This window comes from Pan troglodytes, chromosome 2, assembly GCF_028858775.2.
Source record: "Pan troglodytes isolate AG18354 chromosome 2, NHGRI_mPanTro3-v2.0_pri, whole genome shotgun sequence".
Taxonomy (NCBI): domain Eukaryota; kingdom Metazoa; phylum Chordata; class Mammalia; order Primates; family Hominidae; genus Pan; species Pan troglodytes.
In genome coordinates this window covers 40,618,122-40,629,651 of record NC_086015.1, presented here as the reverse complement: position 1 = coordinate 40,629,651, position 11,530 = coordinate 40,618,122, and positions in this window count along the sequence as shown.

The window sequence follows — 11,530 nt, the reverse complement described above, 5'->3', positions numbered from 1 at the left end:
TGTGTCCCATGGGCTGCCACCCTGCCAAGCCCTCCCATCCTCATCTCCTGTTTGCTGTCTGAGCTCTACTCTGTTCCTACTGTTGTCCTGATAGTCCCTCTCCTGGCAACAGGAGAGACTGGCTCCACTCTCCTGACCCAAAGAGCATATTTTAAACTGCTGAACAGCAGTTCTTTGCCTGAAATCACAATTTTTTTTTTTTTGGCGTATTTGCTTTTCCTTCCCCAAACTCCATTACCTCTTTCTGGAGGGAGCATTGCCTTAATACATCATTTACACGTAGACTTTCCTCTTGGGTCTGATTCTGAGCAAACCAATAAAATCAACCCTTAATCCTCACCTTATACAAGTGAATGAGAAGTGTTAAAACTGAGCACAAGGAAGTCCAAGTAGAAATTAAATTAGAACCTGGGTGACAGGTGGGCATTCTCTACTGGCCTGGAGTCACATTTGTCTTCACCCTTTAGTCAGATGTGCAGCCTAGTGCCAAGGTGGATGGAGTTTTCAGGGACTCAATGTCTGTACCTCATGGACTCATTTGACCTGACATAAACTGGAGCACATTTATGGCACCCTAAGGGGAAATCAGTCCAAAAGTAGATGCAGAGGGCAGTACTTCAGAACTGCACAGATCATGAGGTGCATCCTAATCTCCCTTTAAAAATTTCTGATTTAAATTCAACTCAGGTGAATTTTGAGGCCAGAGAACATAAAAGAGCATTTTATGATCTAACTTTGGGAAAAGTGAGTCTAGGGCCCAGCTTTATGAATACCCAGGATGATAGACAATAATAGAGGACAATCTGTGCCTTGGACTAGCCCAGTTGACAAGACAGTAATTTAACTGAAATCATTAGAAGGAAGAATAAAATCCATAGAGCTGCTGGGAGTGAAGCCAATTGTGAGAGAAATAGAGAATGGAAAGAAAATGATGGGGAATTGGTTTGGTGCATTCGGTATCTCTAAATCATGCTGCCGTGCAATAAGCACCTGGTGAGATTTCATTTAACATAAAATCCTTGAACTCACACCTTGAGATTCTCACTTAACTGGTCTGCAGCATGGTTTGGGCATCACTAGCTTTCAAAAGCTCCCATGTGATTCTAATATGCAGCTAAAGATGACAAGGACTTTTGGTCTACTATGATCTCAGGCTATCAACATGGAAGTGCCCCAGATGTGTGACTACTTCTTAGAAAAGGCTAATCCATCAGTCATTGATGAGATTTGTGTTCCCATCTCCATAATACCATTTGTATAACTCAGTTAAAAAAAAAGAGAAAAAATCCCATGAGAAAATGGATGAATTAGGCCTCTCTACTTGAAGCACTTTTGCTCAAACTCTTTTGAATACAAGATAAAGTAAGAAATAATTAATACATTTAAATGAAGCATGCAGAAAACAATTTCTCCTTTTATCACACATAATGAAACTTAGTATTTTCCTTTTAACTTGTAAAATAAAACTTGCAGTTTATATTTCCCCACATTGATTTCACAGTCCACTAATGGGTCTAGCACTACAATATGAAAACTTTATTTTGGTCAATTATTGTAATTCAGTAAAATCCTTAAAGAGAACTCTTAAGTCTTATTCCCCTGAAGAGAGTATAATAATAAATCCAAACTGAAACTCAGGAAGTGATTGTATATGTGTACTTCCTTATGCCACTCTTGAAACTGGCATAAAATACTAAAAAGAAATCTTTCCCAAAAAAGTACATTGGGAAAAAAAGACTGGGAGGGGAAGGCGAACGTAGTAAAAATATAATCCTTTTCAATTTCTACTTTTGAAATTCATTGGTCTAAATATTGAGAATATTTCTAGAAATGTCTTAAGGTGTAAGTAGGTGTGGAATCAGTTTCCCAGAATTAGGGAAAATAAGTTGGGCCTTGGTTACAATACCTGCTCTCTCTCTTTGTTAATCCCACTTTGAGTCTCTACTTTTCCCTTTATTTCCTTGTCCCCTTTGGAATAACACTTACAATATTTCTTTGTTAAACCTTATTCCTGTCTTAGCCAAGGTCACCCAACAGGCTCTAATGACTGTTGAGACCTCTAGATTGAAGCATCTCCTCTCTCTTCCTCCAAAATTTATGAAAAGAACCTGAGGCCTGGGTTCTAGTTCCAGGCTTGTCAGTAGGCAAGTCATGTCACATTAGTTAAATGTTAGCCACATGGCATCAGTGGCTCCTTTATTGTTAAAGGCAGAACTGGACTTAGATGTTGTCTGAGGTCCCTGCTGGCTCTCACATGTAGGGCTCTTCTCATAGCCTACCCATTTCTCTCTAAAAGGCTGATACATAAGTTATAAGGGGGTGGGTTTCTCTGTAGAGGGTCCTCTCCTTCCTGCAGCCCTCTGTTCCTGAGTGTGCATGATTGATTCTGAGCACATCCTCACTGGAAGGTGTAAAAAGACATCACTTTGCTCCAGACAAAGGGGATGAGGAGGAAAGTGGTTGATGTTACAAGCTGCTGGTGGGGCGAGGGCAGGGTCCCTATATTCTTTTTTTTTTAAATTTTATTATTATTATACTTTAAGTTTTAGGGTACATGTGCACAATGTGCAGGTTTGTTACGTATGTATACATGTGCCATGTTGGTGTGCTGCACCCCTTAACTTGTCATTTAGCATTAGGTATATCTCCTAAGGCTATCCCTCCCCCCTCCCCCCACCCCACAACAGTCCCCGGTGTGTGATGTTTCCCTTCCTGTGTCCATGTGTTTTCATTGTTCAATTCCCACCTATGAGTGAGAACATGCAGTGTTTGGTTTTTTGTCCTTGCGATAGTTTGCTGAGAATGATGGTTTCCAGCTTCATCCGTATCCCTACAAAGGACATGAACTCATCATTTTTTATGGCTGCATAGTATTCCATGGTGTATATGTGCCACATTCTCTTAATCCAGTCTATCACTGTTGGACATTTGGGTTGGTTCCAAGTCTTTGCTATTGTGAATAGTGCCGCAATAAACATACGTGTGCATGTGTCTTTATAGCAGCATGATTTATAATCCTTTGGATATATACTCAGTAATGGGATGGCTGGGTCAAATGGTATTTCTAGTTCTAGATCCCTGAGGAATTGCCACACTGAGTTCCACAATGGTTGAACTAGTTTACAGTCCCACCAACAGTGGAAAAGTCTTCCTATTTCTCCACATCCTCTCCAGCACCTGTTGTTTCCTGACTTTTTAATGATCGCCATTCTATCCAGTTAATTTTTGTGTATTGTAAAGCTCTGGGGTCCAGTTTCATTCTTCTGCATATGGTTAGCCAGTTATAACAGCACCATTTATTGAATCGGAAGTGCTTTCCCCATTGCTGATTTTTGTCAACTTTGCCAAAGATCAGTTGGTTGTAGGTATGTGGCTTTATTTCTGGGTTCTCTATTCTGTTCCATTGGTCTATGTGTGTAGTTTTGTACCAGTACCATGCTGTTTTGGTTGCTGTAGGCTTGTAGTATAGTTTGAAGTTGGGTAATGTGATTCCTCTAGATTTGTTCTTTTTGCTTAGGACTGCTTTATTTTTGGGGGATCTTCATATAAATTTTTGAATAGTGTTTTCTAATTATATGAAAAATGATGTTGGCAGTTTGATAGGAATAGTGTTGGATTTGTAAATATCTTTTGGAAATATGGACATTTTAACAATATTGATTCTTCCAATCTCTGAAAATGGAATGTTTTTCTATTTGTTTGTGTTGTCTCTAATTTCTTTCAGCAGTGTTTTGTAGTTCTTCCTGTAGAGATCTTTTACCTTTTTGGTAAAAACTAAAATCCCAGGTATTTTAGTTTTTTGTGGCTATTGTAAATATAATTATGTTCTTGATTTGGCTATCAGCTTCAATGTTATAAAGATATAACATGGTATATAAAGATGCCACTGATTTTGTACATTGATTTTGTATCCTGAAACTTTACTAAAGTTGTTTAAAGTTTACTAAAGTTGTTTATCAGATCTAAGAGCCTTTTGACAGAGTCTTAAGGGTTTTCTAGGTGTGGAGTCATATTATCAGTGAAGAGAGATAATTTGACTTCCTTTTTTCCTATTTGGATGCCTTTTGTTTCTTTCTCTTGCCTGATTACTCTGGCTAGGACTCCCAATGCTGTGTTGAACAGGAATGATAAAAGTGTGCATCTTTGTTTATTTTATTTTATTATTATTATACTTTAAGTTTTAGGGTACATGTGCACAATGTGCAGGTTAGTTACATATGTATACATGTGCCATGCTGGTGTGTTGCACCCATTAACTCATTTAGCATTAGGTATATCTCCTAAAGCTATCCCTCCCCCCTCCCCCCACCCCACAACAGTCCCCAGAGTGTGATGTTCCCCTTCCTGTGTCCATGTGTTCTCATTGTTCAATTCCCACCTATGAGTGAGAATATGCGGTGTTTGGTTTTTTGTTCTTGCGATAGTTTACTGAGAATGATGATTTCCAATTTCATCCATGTGTGCATCTTTGTTTTGTTCCAGTTCTTAGGGGGAATGCTTGCAACTTTTACCCATTCAGTATGATGTTGGCTATGGGTTTGTCATAGATGGCTTTTATTATTTTGAGGTATGTTCCTTTGATGCCTAGTTTGTTGTGAGTTATTATCATGAAGGAATGTTAGATTTTATCAAATGCTTTTTCTGTGTCAATTGAGATGATCATATGATTTTTGTTTTTAATTCTGTTTATGTGGTGAATTATTGATTTGCATATGTTGAACCAAACTTGCATCCCAGGAATAAAGCCTACTTTAGTTGATCAGGGTGAATTAACTTTTTGATGTGCAGTGGATTTTGTTTGCTTGTATATCTTTTTTCTATATAAAAATTAAAATAAGCATATATACTTCTAAAACTACCTATTGATATTTTTATAAAAATACTGTTAAATTTACAAATTAATTCAGAGAGATTTGACATCATTATGATGTTGAATCTTCCCATACAGTAAAATGGTATGCCTTTCAATTTTTTCAAATTTTCTTTTGGGTTAGTTACTAGAATTTGAAGATTTTCTTATTGTAGTTATAGAACATTGCTTGCTAAGACTATGAGTAGCTATTTTATATTATTTCTCATGTAAATGGAGTAATGTCTTTCATTATATCTTCTAACTGTTGAGTATTTATGTACCTGAAAGCCATTGATTTCTATATTTTAAATTGTTCCTTGCTAACTTAGTAAAATTCATTGTCATAGTTTTTCAGTCAATTTAAGGCAGAAGATACTCCAGGTATACAATAAAATGATTTGTACACAGTGAAAGTGTTACATCATTCTTTCCAATTTTAATCCTGCAGTATCTTTTGTTGTTTGATCACCCTGGGCAGGACCTAGAGTATGATGTAATGTGCTAGTGGTTATAGTAAATGTCCTCACGTCATTCTGACTTGGTGTTTCTCTATAAGCTTGAGGCTGGCATGTGGGTTGCAAAGAACATCTTTAATCATGTTAGAGTAGTATACATTTAGACATTTGTATGGAATATTTTTGTTATTTATTCATTTATGCATATCAAGAATGGTTGCCAAATTTTGTCAAATGCCATTTCATTGTCTACAGAGAGAATCGTATGTTTTTTCTCTTTACTTATACAAATATGGTAGAATATACTAACAGATCCTAATACTGAACCGTCCTTGAAAAAACCTACATAGTCAGTATGTATTGTTCCTTGTGCTGCTAGATTGTCTTTCCTAATATTTTAATAACAATTTTTATACTGATACGCATAAGTGAAAGCCAGCTAAGGTTTTCTGTTTTGGGCCATCTTTATGATCTGTATCAAATTTTGCTATTAATATTATAATCACATAATTTTTTTAAAAATGTGTATATATTATTTCTTTCTCTTTTGTTTTTTATCTTTTTCATATTTTGAAACAATCTCTGTAAATGGCCTGGACTTAGGACTCTTTTCAGAGCTGGTAAATTAGTTGTTTATTTTTTTCCAAAATTTTCTTTGAAAATCAGTTTATATAGAATTTTTTCATTTCCTGACACCAGTTTTTATAAATTATACTCTCTTAGGAAAATACATATTTCATTCATCTTTTCATAGAGTTAAGCAATGAAGTCTAGTGTTATCCTTTAAATTTTTTCACTTTCTTTGTTTATTTACCCTTTTCTATTTCATTTTTTTTGGTAAAACTATTTTTGTAATAAAAATTTTTACAAAGTTTTTATAATTTTTATTAAATATATTCTCTATCTTCAGAGTATAGAGTTAGATCTGTCACAGTCAGGCCTATCTTGTTAATTCTGTCAGTCAGTCCTCTTTGGCTCCATTTGTCTTTGGCCCAGAAGAATTTTGTGGGGTGGTACAGTAGGAGGGCCAGACCAGGGCCTTCCAAAGCCTTTGGCGTAGAGTAGGTTATTGTTTTGCCTGGGTCTAGGATAGTACTGTCATCCACACATCGGAAGAGTTAAAATTAAAGACTGACAGTATAAAGTATGGGTGATAAGGCAGGGCTTCTGGAACTCCAAACACTGCTGATAGTAAATTGGTATGTAAATTGATATAAACACTTTGGAAAACTCTTTGGAGCATCCAATGAAGTCTGTGACAGAAATTCAACTCTAGGTATCTACCCAACAGAACTGTATACATATATGTGCTAAAAGTCAGTACAATAATATTTGTAGCATTTTTGTTCATAGTAGTTCCAAACTGCAAATACACCAAAAGTCCATCAGCATTAGAATGAATAAATAAATTATGGAATACTCATTCATTAATTCATTCATTAAATGGAATACTATACAGAAATAAAAATGAATGAGATACATGTGACAATATGGAAAAGTCTCACAATGTTGAGCTAGAGAAATGTGACCCAAAATAATATGTTCTGTGTAATTTTATTTATATAGAATTCAAACATAGACAAACTAATGCCTGGGGACAGAAGTCAGGTTTCTTTCGAGGAGGAAGGAAAGGCTGCTAATTGCGGGCACTTGAGGGGGATTTCTGGAATGCTGGTAATGTTGTATTTCTGAATCTGGGTGGTTGATAGATGGGTGTGTTTTTCTGTGATGAGCCATCAACCTGTACGTGTGTAATTTTGAACTCTTCTATACATATGCTATAGTTCAACAAAAAGAACATTTGAAAAAATCTTGGGGTCCCATATCTGTTGGATTTTCCCTGTCCTGGGAAGATCAGCCTTCTTTTGCAACTCTTTTGACTCTTACTCTCTTGTGTTTTCTTGCTTAAGGAACTGAGAAAGTGGAGGGCTCTGTGTCCACACTCTGAGATGGCTGAGTATGGATGCTGCAGCCCCATACAGATGATCTGCCACATCTTCCCTCCTAGTAGCTCTGGGAGGGCCATGTAGTTTAGGATAAGAGGGCCAGAACTTGACTGGGTGGACTCATTGAAAATTAGACAGATCTTCAGGGCAGGTACAAGTTTTTGTGCAGAAACAGCAACAAACTCCAAATTGGAGTGGCTCAGTCAGGTATAAAGAGTGGGTACTAATCTGAACATGGGAAATGAAGCCAGCAAGTCAGAAACCAGAACAGATAGAGCTGCGGTTGAGTACAAGGGTAAAGCATGAGGGTGAGGATTGATTGAGGCACTCACTCTGCCTCCTTGTAGGTACACAGACCATTCAGGGAGCAGGCTGGGAGAGGATGCAGGGGACGAGCACCTGACCAGTGACACCTTCCGTATTTTAATCTGCAAATGGTCTTGAAACAATATTTGTTCTAAGCTCAGACTTCAAAATTTATAAAAACAAGCGTATGCTCATGACAGCATGCACAGTATCCATTGAATGGAACACCTGGAAGTTAGCTGTCTTCTCTAGGGAATTAAAATAAAGGTTTTCTGGCAAGGTGCTTATATCAATTGCTACCCATGGTACAGTTAGAGCTTAAAATAGCAGAAGGGGCAGGAGTGGGAGTTGTATTGAACTTTGTTTGTCTTTGAATTTTGTTAGGGTCAGAGTAAAACGCAAGAGAATGTTTTGCAAAAACCAGGAAGTCAGAAAGTATTTTTATTCCAGAACAGTTCAGTTGGTGTTAAAATGTCAATTAAATTCAGCAGATGGTTAGCTATACTTTCTAAGGTCAATTATGTAATTTCAGAATTAAAAGGCTGACAAATTGAGCACACATCTATTCCATTTCTTCATCTAAATATATGAGACTTGTCTTTAAGTCTATTTAATAAATATTTGCCACTTGTCCTCCCCCCTCATCCCCCAAACCCTCCAACATACTTGGTAATGAAATAGCCATGGGGCTAGGGCATGGGAATTACTTCATTTAGTTTTTCTTGGCCTGACTGTATTATTATCTCAGCTTTTCTACCTGATGGATGATGTTTCTTTTTTAAATGGTGTTGCAAAACGGAAGAAATGAAAACAAGAAACTTGTCCAAAGTCACTCAGATAGATATTGGCAGAACTAGAACTAGAGTTCAGGCATTCCTGTTGTAGCCACTGAGGATTTATTCATTGGATGGGTTTGACATGGGGTCTTGCACAGATACACCTGTTCACTGCTTAAATCGTCAAGTCACAGAAAAGCATTTAACAGTCACAAGGAAAGTCCAATCTGGACAGGACACACAAACAGAAGCCAGTGTGTCTTATTTATTGGTGTTTAGACCTAATCTGGAGATAGCAAGGAAGCAATAGAGGCTCTTATCTCTGACAGAAGCTTGGCAGGGCAGGTCAACAAATTACGAGAGAGATAGAAAACAACAAGGGCTACTGGCCTCATCTGGTTCTCTTTTTATTTATTCTTGACAAACGTGATTTATGAATCCCAGATCTCTTGTCCCATTATAGGATGGAACTATCTGCTTTGTGCCCTGACACTATAATTTTGTTCTAAGCCATTCTGTCTACTCTTGTGCATTTCCTGGCCACATTTGTACACCCACTTGTCAGTTCCATAAATCATTATAGATAAGCAAATCCTTCTCTTAACCTTTGTAAAGATAACATGACCAATATTTTCTGAACACATTCTTGCCAGGCTTGCTTTGGGGAGATAAATGTGGCCTGTCTTGATGGTGCATCACTACACAATAGAGTGATTTGTGAAGAGGGAGTGGGGCTCGTTCATTGTGGCTTACCTGGAGACTTTTCAAATGTCTTTTTTTTTTTTTTTAAAGAACGCTGGTGAGTTGTAGACATAGTAAGGATATTTGACAAAGACTTTGTGATTGGAGTTTTTGCAGCTCTTTTTATGTATCAAAGTGGTGGTAGAATGTGAAAGTTTTATTACAGTCACTTGAATTATCCAGATATTCTTTTTGAAGGATATGAATGTTAGTTATATATTTTTTCTATATGTTTACATAGACACCACCAAAAGTAGCCTCTTTCCAGCTTCAAAAGCCACGTTTGCAGTCTGCCTCTAGAATGAAGAAAACTCAAGTAAGATTCAGAGAAAAAATGAAATGTATGTGGCCCATGGGAAGAGCACTTTACTACAACATAACCATAATATTGCACATCAATAGAAAACCACATGCAGCATAAACTTCAGAAAAGAAAGTTGTATTATGGTGGAAACACAGGCTGTGGAGCCAATAGGGATGGGTTTTCATCCCTATTTGTCAATGGAGTGAACTTACCCAAGTACCTATCTTGAGTTCACCTTTTCTGCTCCCTAATAAAATGAGTATAATGTATATCTCAGTCTTGTAAGGATTAAAAGAGATAATATCCTGGCTTTCAGTGAAGAATATTTTTTCTACTTAGGTATGGAGAATTGGAATGATCATCCCCATTCCTCAGTTTGTAGTACATGGTTATCCTTATTTACTGCACAGTCTCTCTTGTATTATTTTATTTATTGTCCCTTCATCTCCCATTCCCAATCTTGTTTCCTGTTCCCAATGGACACTCACTCTTGTATGTCATTCCAGAGGCTCACCCGGCTTCTGATATAAGCTCTTATAAGCAAGGGTAAATCGGAGGCGCCTGCATCATGGTCTTCAAATCATCCCACCTGCTGCCCTGTGCTCAGGAGCTGGGAAGCTGAGCTTCAGCTCCAGGGCTGTCTTTAATTCAGTTCAATCCACAGAATCCACAGAATCTCTGGAATGCCAGGTGATACACTTCAGTGTTGGTAGAATGAGGTGAGGGCTTTATTTGTTTCAAGATATAAATACACACACACATACGCACTCACACACAGAGGATATACATATGTATGTACACATATAAACATATATTATAAATATATATTCTGAAACAAATAAAGTATGTATATGTAAAGACACACACAAAGTATACACACACATGCATATACATATATATGCTTTTTTTCTTTTCCTTTTGAAAGGATATCATGGTGTTTTTTTTTTCATAGCATTCACTTAGGCTTCTCATGTAGATCTATAGGGTTATTTTTTATAGTGCACCCCCCCTCTTTTTTTCTTTTTGCTGCTGGAATAAGGAAAGCCCTTTCTGAATATGATCTTTGCCACTCGTTGGGGTGGGAACTGATGCCCTTGGTCCTGTTCTAAGTCCATGCAGGTTCTGCTGGAATTTTCTTTGAAGGTGGATGAATGTGAATAATTCCCAGCCTGGTTCATTCTGGGTCCCTTGGCAGGGGAAACATGGAATCATGGAATATTTTTTTTTGACTTCCACTGTCTTTTTCTTTCTTAAACAAATGGGGTTCATAACAATCTTTAGTCTGCATTATCTACTGCTATTAGAGCATACAGGGCTTCCTTTTTTGGGGACCCTTTCTCCGCAGACTCAGTTTCCCCCTCTTTTCCTCTAGGGTTGTTTTCTTGGAGTTGCAGGTGCAATTAGGTATAGAAATAAAGATTCGGAGGGATGTGGGAGTTGTGAGAGTGGGTGGGTACAGCACCCTAATTGCCACAAAACCAGCTACAGCAATAATAGAAGTTTTATTTTGTAAACTTTGAGGCTATTAACAGATAAAGTTTCCCAATTTGGTTTAATTTTAATTATAGAGACTGCTTCATAAAATGACGCTTTCATGCCTTTAATTCTGTTTAATTAGATGTTTATATTACCAACATTTTTCTTTATTATTATTGTTTTGTCAATAGTTTAACTTTTAGTCTCTTTGTGCCATTTTGTTTCAGGTGTTCTTCCTTATATGTAGGACATAGTTGGGTTTACTTTTTAAAACAATCCGAGAATTTTCCCCCTTTGGTAGGGGAATTTAACACAGCAATTTATTTTTCAAAATTATTATTTATTTTTATAGGTACCTAGTAGGTCTATATATTTATGTGGAACATAAAATATTTTGATATAGGCATACAATGATAATAATCCCATCAGGGTAAATGGGTTGTCATCACCTCAAGTACTTATTCTTTCTTTATGTTACAAACATTCCACTTATACTCTCTTACTTTAAAATGTACAATAAATTATTGTCGACTACAGTCACCCTGTTGTACTATCAAACTCTAGATCTTACTCATTCTATCTAACTGTATTTTTGTACCCATTAACCATTTCTATTCCCCCCACCTCAACTACCCTTCCCAGTCTCTGGTTACCATACTTCTACTCTCTATTTC